Source organism: Onychomys torridus, chromosome 14 (assembly GCF_903995425.1).
Source record: "Onychomys torridus chromosome 14, mOncTor1.1, whole genome shotgun sequence".
Classification (NCBI taxonomy): Eukaryota; Metazoa; Chordata; class Mammalia; order Rodentia; family Cricetidae; genus Onychomys; species Onychomys torridus.
This window is the reverse complement of record NC_050456.1, coordinates 49,375,062-49,392,448: the sequence shown is the minus strand read 5'-3', so window position 1 is coordinate 49,392,448 and position 17,387 is coordinate 49,375,062.

Sequence of the window (17,387 nt, the reverse complement as noted above, 5' to 3'; positions counted from 1 at the left end):
ATTATGAAATAGTATGGGATGACAGGTCCATCCCACTGTGCTCACTGAATTCAGCCGTAGATGTAGGCTAACACGATGGTCTTTGAATGTTTCTGCTGACATTAAAAATCACACCAGGAACTAAAAGTAGCTTCCCCTTCAGTGTATAATTTAAAGCATCCATTTAAGCATTCTCACTGTGGGTTCAATTACCAGAAAAATTAATTTTAAAACTGTCTTGTTAATAACTGGCTTACCAAGAGCTTCCCATGAAATTCCATCCATTGAACGCAATGCCTTTGAAATGTAGTTTCTCCTATCCTTGGACCTGATGTATTATTTATACAGCCAGGGACAGAGAACCAGACTGCCCAGTTGAGGGTCCCAGCACCTCCCACTTGGGTAGCTTCTTCTTTCTCCCGGGGTTGCTGCTGTTGTCTCTATATGTGGCTAATCTTGGCCCGGTGGTTCGAGACTGTTTTGGACATGGTGGGCCTGGGGACACATACCTATAATCCCAGCCCCGAGGAAATAGAGACAAAGAGGATTGCTGCAAACTCAAAGCCACTCTGGTCTACACAGTGAGTCCCAGGACAACCAGGGATAGATATGCCGGGAGACTTTGTTTCAAACAAGCAGAGACGGTCACAAGCATAGGTGTCCCTATAGGGCCACCAGGCTCCGAGTCTCTGCTCGGTATGTGCAGCCACCTGGTATCTTATCTCTAGGGATTGCACTCATGCTTAAGGGCCTTACTGGACTTCACTGACCAGACACAGGTCCAAAGACACAATTGTTAAGAGTTGAGACATGCTGGGTGTGGTGGCATGTGCCTTTAATCCCAGCACTCTAGATGGATGCAGAGGCAAGCAGATGTCCGTGACCTCAAGGCCAACCTAGCCTATGTAGGTGAGTTCCAGGCCAACCAGGGCTATACAGGTGAGACCCTATCTCAAAATAAATAAATACAAAGAGTCACTGCACACTGAAAAGAGATGGTCAGGGATCAAGAGCATTTGCTAGAATTGGTTATCACCCAGCACCCGCATCAGGCAGCTCATAAACACCTGTCACTCCAGTTCTAGGGGAGCTAGTGTCTTCTTTTGGCCTCCAAGGGTAGCTACACACATGCAGCACACACACACACACACACACACACACACACACACACACACACACACTTTAAAAAAGAAAAGAAAGAATTGTGTCATACATAACACGGTGTAATCCCAGCACTCAGGACACAGAGGCAGGAGGAAGGCAAGCTGGAGTTAGCCTGGGCTATGTAGAGAGACCAGGTCTCCAAAAGAGAAAAATGTTGAGAATTCCAAGGTGGAGAGAACCGAAGCTAGGTGGGGGCTCTTCCGAGCATGCAATCTATCACTATGTAGGTTGCACGCCCAGGTACTCGCCGTTCCTGGTAATGACAGTAGTACAGGAGAGGATTCTGGGAGGGAAATCAACCCAAGAATCCACAAGAGGTGGGGGGAGGAAGCACAGAGAAAGGGTGGGGCCAGGGATGGGGGGTACTGAGACTGTAAGGGTGAGTCAGTGTGGTTTTCCAGATCCACACAGATATTCCAGTGCAGACCCAGGGAGACTGGCCGCCACTGTACTTCCTGACAAGGACAGTTTGTCCACAGGAATTGCTATTTCCTGTGGCTACGGTTGAGGTGACCATGACCCACTAATTCAAGGGGTCTGTTCTGTCGCCTGTAGCTCCCCACACCCTCTCTGCCTGCTATAGGAGGAATCCTTTCCTGACCTCACTCCTGACTCCTGGTCTTGTCAGCCCTCCCATGTGGGGAACATGAGCTTCCTCTCCTGCCCTGTCCCATGGAGCTTATTTGTGTGATAGGGCCTGGTTGTCTTTGGTAGTAAGAAATATTTTAAGCCGGGTGGTGGTGATGCATGCCTGTAATCCCAGCACTTGGGAGGCAGAGGCAGGTGGATCTCTGTGAGTTCGAGGCTAGCCTGGTCTACAGAGCGAGATCCAGGACAGGCTCCAAAGCTACAGAGAAACCCTGTCTCAAAAAAACAAAAACAAAAACAAAAATAAAACAAAAAACAAAACAAAAAAAATTTAAGAGGAAAATTAATTTCAGGATGACTAGAAATACATGAAAGCCCTTCTCCCAAAGGCGGAGAATAGGAAGAAGAAAAAAGAAAAAGGAAAACATGACAAAGGGAAACTGGTTTTAAACATAAATGTCATTTTCACCGGAAGCCTTCCTTTTCAGTCCCGCCTCTTAGGGACTTCCGGGGAAACTCGCTTTTGAAGTCACCAGCCAAGGATAAGCTGAGCTCTTAAGCCAAACAATGACAGCAAAGCAAATTCAGCTAATAGGACACCCTAGCTCCAGGCACACATCGCTAGTGACTTCTAATAAATCACGCCTGTGCACAAGGTGTCCATTAAAAAAGCACATTTGCATCCATGGCAACTCCACGAGGCGAGCCTGACTTTAGCAATGGCTCTCAGGGTAAGAAAAGTACCCCACCCAACATCACCAGCCAGAGACTGCCAGTACTAGGGTTCACAACCAGGCTTCCCTGCCTACAGACTCTTTTTCTACACTGAGAGGTGTCTTTCCTGTAAAGCTGCCTTGAGCAGGTTAGAACAGTTGGCCAAGGTAATGTCTCACCAAGTATTCCTCAGATCTCCTGCTGTCCTTTTGGAAGTGGGGTGAAGTGTGAGTGTGCTGGAGCCTCATGCTCGCTAGGCTGGTGCTCCACTGAACCCCATTCTACCCTCACCCCTACCTTTCCCTTATATTGGCTTCTTCTTTGGCCCTGACTAGTCTACCTAGTACTTCAAACTGGCAGTTTGTGCCTTGTTGTGTCTCAGGTGTGCCTTGGAGACAGATGTCTTCCAGTAGGCAGACCTCTCTGGTAACTTCTTTTGAAGAGGTAAGTAGGTTGGTCAGTTGTACCTGAACGAATTGGCTTTGGGTGCAGACGTATTTATGGGTTGTGGTGCCCACATTGGCTCCACCAATCCTTTTTAATATTTTTATCTATCTATCTATCTATCTATCTATCTATCTATTTATTTATTTATTTTGAGAAAGGATTTTTCTGTGTAGCCTTCCCTCTCCTGAAACTCCCTTTGTAGATCAGACTTCAAACTCACAGCGATCCATCTGCCTCTGCCTCCTGAGCGCTGGGATTAAAGATGTGCACCACCATCGCCCAGAAGTTCTACCAATTCTTAAATCTTGACTCCTTGGCAAACTTCAGGCATTAAATAATTCCTGTTCTAAAAACAGGGAGGCTGAGCACAACGCTGGAAGAAGGACTAAGCATCAAGCACTCTGTGGATCAAATATAGGAAGGACTATGTCTTGCACATTTTGTGAGTGAGATGTAGGGAGGTCTATGCTTTGAGCACTCATTCTGTAACTTAGATGCCGGGGAGCTATTCACATGGTCATTAGTTTTGTACTCTTTGTGTTAAGTTTGAAAAGATTTCCTGGGATTCCTGTCTCCCAGGGGAATGCATGGGCTTCCCCAGAAGTGCCTGACACCTGACTGTTCCTCTCTGCCTCTGTGAGCATCTTTGAATCCTTGTTCCATCTGAGCCCAAGTCCATGCTGGCCGCCCACCCAGCAACATCCGCTCCAGAGGTTTAATCTAGCATTTGAAAAGCTCCCCCACCCCTCCAAACTCCCCAGCCCCAAAAGCAAAGGGCAGCAATGTTTATGTGGCTTTTCCAGCAACAGCTTGTACGGCCTACTGAGCAGCTTTGATCTCTTTGGTGCTGGGGAGGGATAAGAATGAAGGGGCACAAAGTTAAAAGGAAGGCTTGCACGTACTTGCTCTGGATCCAGCCTTTCTACACGGCACCCGCTGGCTCTGTTCAGCCCAAGGAGCCAACAGGTGTGATTTACACATTTACTATTCAACGTTGATACTGACCCTCAGGCAGAATTCCTCATCAGTTCTAAGCAATAAACTGTGGAATTCGGGAGTTCAAGAGGGTGTCTCTAGAATGTACTTGATGTCTTTTGGAGTTTGGGAGTGTCTAGGAATTTGTCTTTCTATCTAGTTTGTGGAGCATTTAAATATTATGGGGTCAGATTAACAAAGACACAATTTCTGTTCTTTGATTTTATAGTATGATTCTGTAAAAAATACCCATGGACACAAGGCTTTTGTGACAAGCTATGGCGTGGATACTCAAAACCAATTGATTTGGCTAGGGATATGGCTCTATGGTGGAACACTTGCCTAGTATACGCAAGATTCTAGGTTTAAGCCAAAGTACCAAAACAAAACCACAAAAATAATCTGGGGGCCAGCAAGGTAGATAAAGATACTTGTCACCAAAACTGGAGACCTGAGTTCAATCCCGAGAATCCACGTGGAACTGATTTTTACAAGTTGTTCTCTGACCTTCAAATAGGCACAGTGACACACGCATGCACATGCTCTCATGTGGGGGCCCACAGAGGCTTCCTAGTGAGACCCGACTCAAGGTCAGAGAATCTGAACTTGCTTTACCCAGCAGGGCTGCATAAGGAGATGATTTGGCCACGGCGTGTTTACCAGGTGTCTGGAAGGGTCTACACTTGGCTGTACATTGTGCTTTGATCATGCAAGGGGGAGGTCGTTTGCCTCTCCCCGTGGCATGTTATAAAAAGTCCTTTTGAATAAACCTCTGGGCAGCTAGGTATTGACCCCAGGGCCCTACGGAGCTATCCTGTGTCTCTGTCTTTCTTATCGTCTCCTTTTATCTTTCTATTTAATATTTCCTCATTCCTCTCTCCACCCAAGAATAGGTGGGAGCAAGTCAGAGCTGGACTCAGGCAGACTTCCACACTCTCATACACATACACACACACACACACACACACACACACACACACACACACACACTATATATATATATATATATATATATATATATACTATTTGTAAAAATAAAAGTATTTTTGATAAAGATCACAGCAGTTTTGCAGAGAAAAACCACAATCTAGTGAATCCTGGGCCTACAAAACAATTTACCAAACTCAAGGGACACTAATTCTCTTTCACACTCAAACCTCTAAACCTACAATAGGACCTATGGACCCTCCTCTCTGGCCCAACACCCCAAAAGCCCTGAGACCTACTCCCACTGGGTCTCAGTGGCTATCCTAGAAACCCCAAGTTGTCATTCTGAAACTCCTAGAATCTCTCTGTTCCTCCCCCACCCCTAAGACACCCCAAGTTTGTCCTCAGCTGCTAGCCTCTGAGATGTTTACTTCTCCTCAGAGTCCTTGCAGCCAAGGTCCTCAGGGACCCCTATCCTGTCTCCTTTAACCCTTGTAGTACTGGCTATTTTGATGGATTCAAGAGTAGTTAGCCGGGCGGTGGTGGCGCACGCCTTTAATCCCAGCACTCAGGAGGCAGAGGCAGGCGGATCTCTGTGAGTTCGAGGCCAGCCTGGTCTACAGAGCGAGATCCAGGACAGGTGCAAAGCTACACAGAGAAACCCTGTCTCGGAAAAAAACAAAAACAAAACAAACAAACAAACAAAAAGAGTAGTGAACAGTCATCATCTCTGGCTTGTGGTTTTTGTAAATCCGACAAGACACGAGTGAACCCTCCTGGACTCTTTCATCCCAGAGGCCCCAGCCCTCTCTCTCTCTCTCTCTCTCTCTCTCTCTCTCTCTCTCTCTCTCTCTCTCTCTCTCTCTCACTAGCATCACTGGAGTGAAAACGGTACCAAGAAGAATTCTGAGTGTTTCTTTCTCACACAAGGACTTGATGGGTTGCCAGCACAACCTTCCTCTGCCACACCCTTAATAGCATCAGAGCATCTCCATGAGCACCACACCTCTTACAGACTTTAATGGTACTCACACATCTTCAGATGTCTTACTGATCCATTGGCTAGAAGGTAAACTGAGGTCTTACCATTAGCTTAGAGACACTCAAAGAACTGCCGCGCTCCAGCTGTCACATCCACAGAAGGAGCACTTCCCCGGCTTGTCACCCAATTAGTCCAGTTATACCTCACCGGCTATCTCTTATTTGCAAGGAAGGCAGGATAATGGAGCCCTTTGGCTGGCCACAATTCCACTCCCATTAATATCGATCAGGGTATCTTTCCTTATTCACCAAGATTATGGTAAGAATGGAGATGGAGTCTGGGGACATGGCTCAGTGTGTAAAGCCACAAATCATGAGGACCTAGGGTTTGGATCCCTAGAACACACATTAAGATCAGATGCAGTAGCATGATGTCCTCCTGTGTTGAGATGGGAAACAAACTGGAGAATCCCTCCCGGAAGCCTGGTGTATGCAGTCAACAGAGGATCCTGTCTCAAACAAGGTGGAAAACGGGGCGCAACTCTTGAGCTTGTCCTCCGACCTCCATACACATGCTGTGGATTGCGTTTGCCTGCCCACACATGTGAGCACACAAACGAGTGTGCTGAGTGAACGCAGGCGGGTTGGGCACCAGCCAGTCTCTGCCCTTCCGCTTCTCTTACGCTAGTTACATTTCAGGATTCTTGGACTTTGTAAAGATGTTATGGAATTTATAGCACACTCCTCTTTTTTTTTTTTCTTTTTGGTTTTTTGAGACAGGGCTTCTCTGTGTAGTTTTGGATGCTGTCCTGGAACTCACTCTGTAGCCCAGGCTGGCCTCGAACTCTCATAGATCTGCCTGTCTCTGCCTCCCGAGTGCTGGGATCAAAGGTGTGCGTCACTACCGCCCGGCTTATACCACACTCTTACGTAACATTCCCAGTAACATTCCCAGTGAAGTCTTCTGATTGACTGCTTGGTTGGTTGTGTATTCGTGTGTGTGTGTGTGTGTGTGTGTGTGTGTGTGTGTGTGTGTGTGTGTGTTATACGCATGTGCACATACATATGCTGATGCACATATACATCTTAAAGAGCACAGTTTTTGGGACCCAGCTGCGACTGGAACTATACATAGCTATAGTTTGGCTGGAAAAGAAATATATATGTATATGCATGTATTTCCCTATCCCATCCACAAAGGACATCCAGGATCTTGTCTGTGATTCCTAGCCATGCTTGGATCTGCCAGTCTAGTGAAGATAAGAAAATGAAAGCACCTAGCTCCATTCTTGGTGACTTCCTTCTGCCCTTCTGAGGTTCTCTGACTTTATTGGCCTTTGGCGTACCCAAAACTGATATCAAGTTTATTGTCTTGTGCTTGACTGTTGGCTCAGAATTAGAACACCTCTGTGCCTTCGCCCAATAGGAGACCTGACCTCTGGCTACATTGAGCGGGAAGGGCAGAGCTCAGGCTGGTGAGCGCCACAAAGTACAGCGGAAAGACATCACCCACATGAGAGCTAGGGATGGGGCTTGGAGGGAAAGCATTTACCTCGCATGTACACGGCCCAGGGTTCAAGTTCTAGCTTCAAGAAACAAATGGAGAACTAGAGAGATGGCTCAGCAGTTAAGGGCGCTTGCTGCTCTTGCAAAGGACCTGGGTTTGATTCCTAGCAACCAGGGCATCTCATGTCCTCCCAGGGCCTCCACAAGTACCAGATACGCATGTGGTACACAGACATACATGAAGTGGAAACATCTATACACATAAATCTTTAAAAAAAAAACAACAACAACAACAAAAAAAAAATGGAGTTAGCTAAGCCACGTGTGTGGCACAAATCAGTAATCCAAGCAATAGGAGGCAGAGCCAGAAGGATTGCAAGTTTAAGGAAGCCTGGGCTACACAAAACACTGTCCAGAAAGTGTCTGAGAACCTCCGTTCTTTAAAGACAATTTGTCCATACCTGCCTCTGAACAGACAGCAAGTATGCCTGAGGTGGACGCATTTCTCTGATGTCATCTTTAAGAAGATTCACACCTGTAGCCGTTTGAGAAGCAGGCCAGAGGGAATGGGCTAGAAGACTTGGGAGGAGGTGAGGCTTAGGTAGAGCTTCCTGGCTGTTTTTGGCACCTGCACTAGCTCCCCACAAGTTGATGGGAAAGGGGGGCAAAAAGGAAAGATATATGGAAAGATATAGTGGTTTGAATGAGAAGCCCCCCCACCCCGACACATAGAATATAGATTTGATGCATGGTCGTCAGAGAGTGGCACTATTTGAAAGGATTTGGAGGTGTGACCTTGTTGGAGGAAGTATGGCACTGGGGGTGGGCTTTGAGGTTTCAAAATCCCATTCCAGCCAGGCAGTGGTGACACCCACCTTTAATCCCAGCACTTGGGAGGCAGCACCAGGTAGATCTCTATGAGTTCAAGGCCAGCCTGGTCTACAGAGAAAGATCCAGGACAGGCACCAAAACAACACAGAGAAACCCTGTCTCAAAAAAACCAGGAAAAAGATAAAGGTTTTGAATTATAACCTGATTTTATGTTCAAGCAATCTGTGTATTATTTCTTCTGCAGTTGTACATAAAACGTTTTTACATTCACAAAAAGTACAAATATTATAGAATTTTGTTACATGAAATATATAGAATATACAAATTCATAGAGACAGAAAGATTAGATGTTATCTCAAACTGGAGAAGAAAGGAATATAGAGTAATGATTTCTTAAGTACAAAGTTTCTGTTTTGCGTGATGGAAAAGCCTGATAAACAGACAGTAGTATCAGGACATAATATCATTAATATAATAAATCAATACAATTAATGTAATTAGTGAATATCATAAATATAATTATTGAATGAACACTTCAAATGTAATCAATGAATACCACAAGTGTAATTAATATCATAAATGTATGTAATTAATATCTTGAATGTAATTCATGCCACTGAATTGTGAACTTAAAAATGGTTACAATTAGCTGGGCAGTGGTGGCACACGCCTGTAATCCCAGCACTCAGGAGGCAGAGGCAGGTGGATCTCTGTGAGTTCAAGGCCAGCCTGGTCTACAGAGCTAGTCAAGGACAGGCTCCAAAGCTACAGAGAAACCCTGTCTCGGAAAAAAAAAGTTACAATTGCAAATATTATGTTCATTTAAAAAAATAAGGTGGGGCTGGAGAGATGGCTCAGCAGTTAAGAGCACTGGCTGTTCTTCCAGAGGTCCTGAGTTCAATTCCCAGCAACTACATGGTGGCTCACAACCATCCATAATGAGATCTAGTGCCCTCTTCTGGTATGCAGGCATTCATGTAGGCAGAACACTGTATACATAATAAATAAATAAATCTTTAAAAAAAATAAGGTGGAATGTAATCACCATACATTATATGTGTGTATGAAATTAAAGACAGCAATGTTCTAAAATAGAAAGTGGTGACGGTGTCACGGGCCTATAAGGATGCTGAACTAAAGTCTATTAAATTGTGCAAACAGGCAAATTGTATATTATGAGAATTATTTGTCAATAAAGATTTTATAAAACGCAAAAAAAAATCCCATTCCAAGGTCAGAGTCTCTCTCTTCCTGCTGCCCATTGACCCAGATGTAAAATTCTCAGCTACTTCTCCAGCATTATGTCAGCCTGCATGCCACCGTGCTGTCTGCCATGATGACAATGGACTAGACCTCTGAAACTGTAAGCTAACCCCCAATTAAATATTTTCATTTATCAATTGTCATGGTCATGGTGTCTCTTCACAGCAACAGAACACTGAGTAAGTCGTAACTGTTCTCTTCTTCCCACACACTTGGCCTCGCTAACTCCATTTGCCCTTACTATCTCTGCTTTACAAAGCCTCCAGTGACCCAGACTGGGCTAAGTCTTCCTGTTCCTCCCTCTCGTAGCCCGTACTCTTCACTTAATGAGCTTACAGAAATTGCAGTTTGGTCTGTTACAGTGTGTGCATGTCTCTCCCTCTGCCCCCCGCCACAAATCACCACCAGCTCTGCGGCTAAGTCTGTGTGCTCATCACTGAGTCCCAAGACTGTCCCTGTGCCTGTACACAGTAGGCACGGGAACACATGGAATACAGAAGAACGGGACTGTAGAGGCCCCCCCCCGGGGGTGTGGGGGTGTGGGGGGCACTGCATCTTCTCCTCACATCACCTGGACACGCTTAGGTGTGGGGAGGATGACACTTTGCCTGGGTATCTGGGTAGGGGAAGGTGAGGTTCCCCAAAGGACCATGTTGACGTTGTTCCACCTGCATAAGGGACAGCAGGCATTTTCCCTCCAAAGATGAAATCGTTTCCCTCCAAACCAAATAAAACCTGTGTGAACGGAATCAGTACTTACCGCATACCTACTCTGTAACAAGTAACTGGCTATTCGGTACGATTTTCACAGCCACTTTACGGAGCAGCTACTATTCCTGTTTTTAAGACGACACAACTTCAAATGTCAAGACATTAAGTAGCTTGCCACTCGTGAGCGAGGAAAGGAAAGAAGGAAGGAAAGAGGAGAAGAAGTATATACCAGTAACCTTAGTGCTTGGAGGGTCGGGCAGAAGAATCACAAATTCAAGGCCATACTGGGCTACATGGCAAGACTCTCAACACCACACACACACACACACACCACACACACACACACCACACAACACACATACACCACACAAACACCACACCACACCACATACACACTACCCACCCACTCACCCCACACACACCATAACACACACACACACACACACACACACACACACACACCACACACACACTCCACCCTACCCCATACTATACAAACACACACACCACACACACCACACACACACCACACAAACACACACCACACCACATACACACACACCATAACACACACTACCCACCCACTCACCCCACACACACCATAACACACACACACACACACACACACACACACACACACACACACACCTGTATATACGGCTCTAAACCCATGCTGTGTCTAACTCCACAGCTTTGGTGGAGGAGGGCATCATGGCAGTCTCTCCTCGGTCCTCGGTGCTGGTGAGGGTGTCTATGGCTGCTTCTTTGCTTGCCTGTCCAATGCTGAGGCACAGATGGGGAGAACCTCTGGGAAAAGGCGGGAAGAGAGAAGTGGAACCATGACGTTGGCAAGTTTGCTTTACAGACCGTTATTGAGTATGCCAAGCATAGGAGCTGGGAACAAAATGACAGAAAGCACAGGTGCTCCTCTCAGGAAGTAGCTTTCCAGGGCTTGAACTGGAAAAGCCACAGTTAAACTGACATTATGGGCGTCTAGGTGGATTTTCACTTGTGTGTGTGTGATGCACACACATTTGAATGTCTCTATGATAAAACGTTAAGCCTTATAATCTCAGTAGTTCAGGAGAGGGCAGCAGGAGGATTATGAGTCCAGGCCAGCCTGGATTACATAAAAAGCTCCAGGCCAACTTGGGTTAGGGAGTAAGACTCTGTCTTAAAAAAAAAAAAAAAAAAAAATCAAGCCAGGTGTGGTGGCACATACCTTTAATCCCAGCAGATGCAGGCATGGATCTCTGTGAGTTCGAGGCCAGCCTGGTCTACAAAGCAAGTTCCAGGACAGCCAGAGCTGTTACACAGAGTCTCAAAACCCCAGAAAAACAAAAACAAAAACAAACCAAAAAAAAAAAAAGAAAGAAAGAAAGAAAGAAAAATCAAGACATTAAATTTTATATATTGCAGCTCACCCAAATACTATGCATCGAGAAGAGGTGCCCAGCCCCAACTGAAGACCCAGTCAATGAGGACCTCACTGGGATGACATTTGAAGTGAATTGTGAGTTAGTTCTGAGGCTGGAAGGAATGGGCTTGTCATCCAGCCCCTTATGAAACTGACCTTTGGGTAAGACCCACCCTGTTGGATGGAGGGAGCTGGTGTCAGGGCCTCAGGATGCGCTGATGAGCAGAAGAGTGGCGCCACCTGGAGGTGGGAGAGCAGAACTCACATTGAGTTCCCAGGCTCAGACTTAGCCCTGGGTCAAATGAACCCAGGGGCCATTCAACTCTGCCCAGGGGTCCAGCAGCAGAGAAAAGCCCTCATTTCCAGAAGCAACAGGAAAAATAAAAGGCAACCTTCCCAAATGGAGCAGAGGAATTGAGATTCCAGTCAGAGACATAGTTTGTAAATACAAAGAAAATCCACCAAAAGAAAGTTGTTTGGAGAGTTTGCTCATCATTTTGTTCAAATTTAGTTAACAGTAATAATTGCCTTTCATTATTTTGCCGGGCACACGGGTATGTTGTGTTACATGCTGAACTTATTTCATCTCGTTTAATTCTCAGTAACAACCTTGTGAGATGTATTATAGCCCCCTGCCCCTTTTTAAATGACAGGCAGTCTAATGCTGATGGCTCAGTAGCTGCTCTTCAGAAGGACCGGGGTTCAATCCCCGGCATCCACTTAGAGATTCACAATCATGTGTAACTCTAATCTCAGGGATTCTCAGACACCATTTTCTGGCCTACTAGAGCACCAGGCATGCATGTGGCTGACAGACAGACATGCAGGCGAAACACCCATACTCATAACAGAAAGTATAAAATAAAAGGGCAAGCAAAGTTATTGACAGAATAAACAGTTCCTGGTCACAGCCAGAGAGGTAAAATGGCTGTCGAGAGGGGCTAAGTCATTTCCTCAAGGCCACAGGGTCAAGACACAGACTAGGATTTAAACTCCGGTTGTACACTCTGTGCTTACCCTTAGGCAAGCTGGTGGATATGGCCACCCAGCACATTAAAAGTGGTTCTCACTGACCTTGCCTTTCTTCCTCCTCCTTTCTAATCGGATATCCCCTCTGCCCCCACTCTATTGCCCGTTCCAGAAACCTAGGGTTTTAACTCCACACAGATTCACTCACCAATTATGTGGGCTGTCTCTCATATGTACCTTTGTTTTGTTTATTTTTTTCAAAACAGAGTTTCTCTGTGCAGCTTTGGAGGCTGTCCTGGAACTCACTCTGTAGACCAGGATGGCCTCAAACTCACAGAGATCTGCCTGCCTCTGCCTCCCAAGTGCTGGGATTAAAGGCATGTACCACTGCCACCCGGCTTCATATATACTTTTTTTTTTTCAGGGCTAGAAATTGAACCCAGGGCCTCATACACAGTAGGCAAGTGCTCCACCTCTGAGAGCTACATTCTCAACCCTCTCACATACATTTTAGATGTTTTCCTCTGCTCTCTGTCCTCATTGTTGCGGCCTCAGCTCAGGCCTGCCCAGTGCTTGCCCGAGTGGATGCCCACCCAGGAGTCCCTGAGATGCTCTGCCACTGCTGGCACCCAGGAGACACTCCATATCTGAGTGGCTGAGGGTAGCCAGAAGCATTGTTTCCATTGTACTGATGTTCTATTGAGTCGTATCCCCTCAACACCCATGTCTATTGGATCCTTAGATGCTGGCACCTTCACTTGTGACTGGAGTCAGAGCCTTAAAAAAACAAAAACAAAAACAAAAAAAAACCTCTGTGAATTAAACTGGAATCATCTGGGTGGCTCTGCTCCCCCGTGGCTGGTGTTCTGATAAGTGAGGTTAGGGGCTGGGGAGACGATACCTAAGTCTGTAAAGTACTTGCCTTGACAAGCATTAAGGACCAGAGTTTGGTCCCCAGAACCCGTATTTTAAAAGCTGGGCTTGGTGTTCCCCAGCTTTTTTGTACAGAGCTGAGGAAGTGGAGACTTCCGGAGCTTGCTCTCCAGCCAGCCTAGCCTTCCTGGCAAGTTCCGGGCCAGCAAGAGAACCAGGGGAAAAAATGGCGGACCGCACTTGAGGAACAACACCCTCCCTGGTTTTCCTTGAGTTCCAATCACACACACACACACACACACACACACACACACACACACACACACACACGTCCACATGTCCATACACTTACACAAAAAAGAAGGAAGAGATCAGAACTCAGAAAACACAGGCAGGGCCCTTGTGGACTCAGTGAGAATCCAGTGGGGGAGAACGCAAAGAAACAGTGATATTATCTTGGATTTCCTTCCACCCAGCAGAACAGCAAAGACATGAACTTGTGTGGTTAAGCCACCCAGTCAGTGGTATCTTTTTACAGTATCTCTAGTGTATGAATAATCTCAGGAAAAGAACTGTCTCAAGCAGTTGATGGGCTGATCATGTCCAGCTAATTAGCAATGCGTTGGTCACATTCCGCCTTCTGGTCACTTTTGTTTGGCAGCTCCTGTGACTGACTTCCTAGCTTTTTGAATGTTTGGGACTTGTTACTCTGCCTGGCATACAGGGCCAGGGCCCTGTCTTCCCCCTCCCCACATTCCCAGACTTCCCGGCTAAGCTTGGTGTGTTGTTTTGTAGAGATGGAGCCTAGAGCCTGTGCATGTAGGCAAGCACTCTACACTAGCTCCCAGCCATGACGGGTTTTCATGGAAACTTTCAGTGCATTTTTTTATGGCTTGTTGTGTGATTGATTGACACATGTGGATGTGTGAAGGGGCTGCTGAAGGCAAATGCCTGATCCCCATCATATATCAGAATCCTACAGAGGGGATGCCTGTCTCCAGAAACTTAGTATGACTTTTCTCAGAGTGAGCTTCAGGATGACTGGTCTGAGGTATTACACAGGACAATGGTGCATAATGCTTGAAGTTAGGACTCCCCATTAAAAAGAGGAAAAAAGGGGAAGACTGGAAAGATGATTAAACAGTTAAAGAGTTCTTTCTGCTCTCGTAGAGGACATGAATTCAGTTCCCACGACTCAGGTTTTGTGGCTCACAACTGTCTATAACTTCAGTTTTAGGGAATCTGACTTCTTCATCTGGCCTCTACAAGCATCCACGCACATGTGCACATACATTCACACATAAATGAAAATTACTTTTTTTAAGAGAGAGAGAGGGATGGAGATAAGGAGGAGTGAGTTAGGGAAGGGGCCTGTGAAAGACAAGGGCTCTGACTCCATCATAGCCCGTGGGAAAAGGTAACAGGGCCGACAGCACCCAGCAGGCAAACAACTCCAATAGAGAGAGAATCTAGAAACAAGCATGGCTTCTGAGCAACACTCAACCTATGCAGACTCACACACCACTGATAAAAGTCCAAAGGGCATCACCCCAGCACATGATCACCCTCAGGAAGAAGGGTCCCTCCTGAGCATCACTTAAGATAGATGGTTCTGGACAGAATGGCAGCAGAAAAACACCACTGGACTGATTTGGTTTTGGTTTTCTGAGACAGGGTTTCTCTGGGTAGCTTTGCACCTTTCCTGGAACTCACTCTGTAGCCCAGGCTGGCCTCGAACTCACAGAGATCCGCCTGCCTCTGCCTCCTGAGTGCTGGGATTAAAGGCGTGTGCTACCACGGCCTGGCTCCACTGGATTGATTGTAATGGTCCCTCTAGGTCTCCTTGCTGACAGAACCATGATGTGGGCTTTTTCTTTTCTTTTCTTTCTTTCTTTCTTTCTTTCTTTCTTTCTTTCTTTTTTTTAACTCTATATGTGTTTGATATGTGTGTGCATGTATGTAAGTGTAGATGCACGGCACACATGGAATTCAGAAGACAATCTCAGGTGTTGGTCTTTACCCTCCATCTTGTTTAGATGGAGTTTCTTGCCGTTCACTGTTGTGTGAGCCAGGCTAGCTGACTCAGAAACTTCCGGGGATTGTCTTGTCTCTGTGTCCCACCTCACTGTAGGGTTGCTGGAATCCCAGACGCGCGCTACTGTGCCCAGCTTCATGTGGGTTCTGAAGGGATGAACTCAGATCCTCATGCTCATACGGCGGTGAGCCACCTTCCAGGCCAGGCATGTCGGTTTCTGCCACCCCATAGGACATGGGCTTTACCTGCTTCAGACATTTAATGTCTCAGATTGACCAGAGCAGCTTAATAGCTCAAAATATTTTGATGCGGCCAGTTTCACAACACACAGACCAAGCAGAGTAGCATCACTCAGACCCCGTTCCTTCTCAGCGATGCACTGGGCAGAAAGGATACATTTCTAAACAGCCGTCGACCCAAAACAGACAATGCCCTGCCTACCTGCAGGGCAGCTTGGGGTCCTGGCCAATGTCACAGCAAGCTGGAACCATGATGGGCTTTGAGGGGTTCTTCTTCTACTGGTGGTCTTTTCCCTTCCTCATTTCTATGTTGTCTAATTTCCTATTTTGATTAGCACATATTATCTTTTTAAAATTTATTTTTATTTTATGTGCATTGATGTTTTTCCGGTATGTCTGTCTGTCTGTGTGAGGGTGTTGGATCCTGCAGTCACAACAGACAGTTGTGAGCTGCCATGTGGGTGCTGAGAATTGAACCCAGATCCTCTGGAAGAATGGTCAGTGCTTTTAACCACTGACTGAGCCATCTCTCCAGCCCCAGCACATACTACTAATTAAAGTATAAAATAAAACATGTTCTTTTGCCAAATATTAACTTTACCTGCTGGTTTCCATCTGAGATTTCTTCTTAATGCTTTAATCTCAAAAATTAGGAATGGTGATATTTTAATCATATTGGTCTGGGTCCACTTGGGAGGCAGAAAGCCACAGTAATTTAAACAGGGGAAGCTTAATTTAAAGAGGAATTAAACTAAGAAAAGTAAATGAATGCACACACACACACACAGAGGTCTTCCTCAGCCTTGGATCAAGGAAGGACACTGAAGGAAAGATTCTCCCTCAAGATCATGGTTCAGGCCTTCTTGGAGAAGGTGATGTTGAAGTCTTTGAGGCAGCAAAGATGTCTGCCTGATACAAATTGTTCCACAGTTGTTGGACAAGGAAGAAACTGTTTTCAAAACTGCTGGTGAGAGGCCAGGCGGTGGTGGTGCACACCTTTAATCCCAGCACTCGGGAGGCAGAGGCAGGCGGATCTCTGTGAGTTCGAGGCCAGCCTGGGCTACAGAGTGAGTTCCAGGAAAGGTGCAAAGCTACACAGAGAAACCCTGTCTTGAAAAAAAACAAAAATACAAAACAAAACAAAAAACTGCCGGTGAATTGAGGCTGGCGAGTCAGGACACCAGAGCAAGGTACAAGGCCTAGGGCAGGCAGTGTCTACCTCAGGAGGGCAAAGGAAAGTGGACCCCAAACCCAGGCATTACCAAGGGACTGTTCTGGAGAATTCAGCTGGAGGATGGTGCCACAGGAAGTCCCCATGCTGTATCACTAATCAGATAGCAAGAATAGGAAAAGGCCAGTAGCCAGGAAGAATCAGGAGAAGCCCCTTGCCTGCCTCAGCTCTTCCCTCTCTGGCGAGCCGGCACGTGAGGGATTCTCGAGTGGGAAGTACTTGCTCTGTTTTTCTAGGACAGGTCCTGCGGGGTGGATTCGGAGCTGAGAGTTGATGACTGACCCAAGTTGTTATCAGTCATTAGAACAGGGGTTGGGAAATGACTCCACCAGGAGCCTGATAATAAGCAGTTAAAGCTTTGTGAGTCATGTAGTCTCTGTCAAAACTACTGATGTTGGCCTCGGCTATACAAAAGCTGTACAGACAATATGTAAACAAATGCGTATGGCTGTGTTTCAGTAAAACCTGATTTACAAACGCTGGCAATGGACTAAGCCAACTGCCCACGTGGAACTTCAGAGTGAAGAAAAAAAAACA